The sequence below is a fragment of the Dipodomys ordii genome, unplaced genomic scaffold (genome assembly GCF_000151885.1).
Source record: "Dipodomys ordii isolate 6190 unplaced genomic scaffold, Dord_2.0 Scaffold104, whole genome shotgun sequence".
Classification (NCBI taxonomy): Eukaryota; Metazoa; Chordata; class Mammalia; order Rodentia; family Heteromyidae; genus Dipodomys; species Dipodomys ordii.
Window position 1 is genome coordinate 745209 of NW_012267320.1, and position 1285 is coordinate 746493.

Consider the following 1285-nt stretch of genomic DNA (forward strand, 5'->3'; position numbering starts at 1 on the left):
GATAAGTGTCTCACAGACTTTCCTGCCTGGGCTGGCTTTGAACTGTGAACCTCAGATCTCAGCCTCCTAAGTAGGTAGGCTTACAGGTGTGAGCCATGGATTTCTGGCCACATTTCTATTGAATAGGCTGGTGGAGAGGAAGAAATTTTCTTAGTAGAATGGTTTGGATCAACACTCAACTCCTGTTCTTATTTTTTTTTTGGGGGGGGGGGGAGGGCGTCTGGTCATGGGCCTGAACTCTGGGCCTGGGCGCTGTCCCTCAGCTCTTCAGCTCAAGGCTAGTACTCTACCACTTGAGCCACAGCACCACTTCTGGCTTTTTTTTCTTTTTGCTTATGTGGTGCTGAGGAATCGAACCCAGGGCCTCAGGCATGCACTCTACCACTGAGCCACCTTCCCAGCCCCTCTTATTATTTTAAAAATCATTGATTTTTTTTCTATTTCATTTTCTTCTTTTTGGTGCCAGTATTAGGGTTTTAACTCAAGGCCTTGAGCTTAGCTTTTTACCTCAGGCTGATGATCTACCACTTGAGCCACTTGTCTATTTCTGGCTTTTTGTTAGTTAACTGGAAATAAGAGTCATTTAGATATGTCTGTCCAGGCTGTCCTTAAACTGTGATCCTTAGATCACAGTCTCCTGGGTAGCTAAGATTCATTCATTCTTAGTACAATGTCTCACTATGTTGCACAACAGGCTCCAAACATCTTCCTGTCTTAGTCTTGAGTGGCTGGGACAATAAGCACACATCACAATACCCAGCTTTTACCTTGTGCCTTTAGATCCCAATTAACGATAAATTTAAGTGAAAAATGATTGCATCTCTCTCTCTCTCTTTTTTTCTGGTCATGGGGCTTGAACTCTTGGCCTGGGCACTGTTCCTCAGCTCTTCAGCTCAAGGGGAGCACTCTACCACTTGAGCCACAGCACCACTTCCGGTTTTCTGGTGGTTAATTGGAGATAAGAGTCTCATGGACTTTCCTGCCTAGCCTGACTTTGAAGCGTGATCCTCAGATCTCAGCCTCCTGAGTAGCTAGGATGACAGGCATGAGCCACTGGCGCCTGGCTTCATCTCTTTTTTAAAAGACAAAATTATTTGTCCCTTTTTGTTCTGGAAACATGCTAATGCCTTTTCTCTACCTGTGAGCCATCACATTCTTGATGTATTTTTGCTGAGAAGACGAGGCCAAAACTAAGTGACTTATTACAAATATAACTGTCTGTGGCCCTTACAATTTACAGTTGCCGTAATTCTTAGGTTCAGAATACCGAATTGCAGCAGCTTTC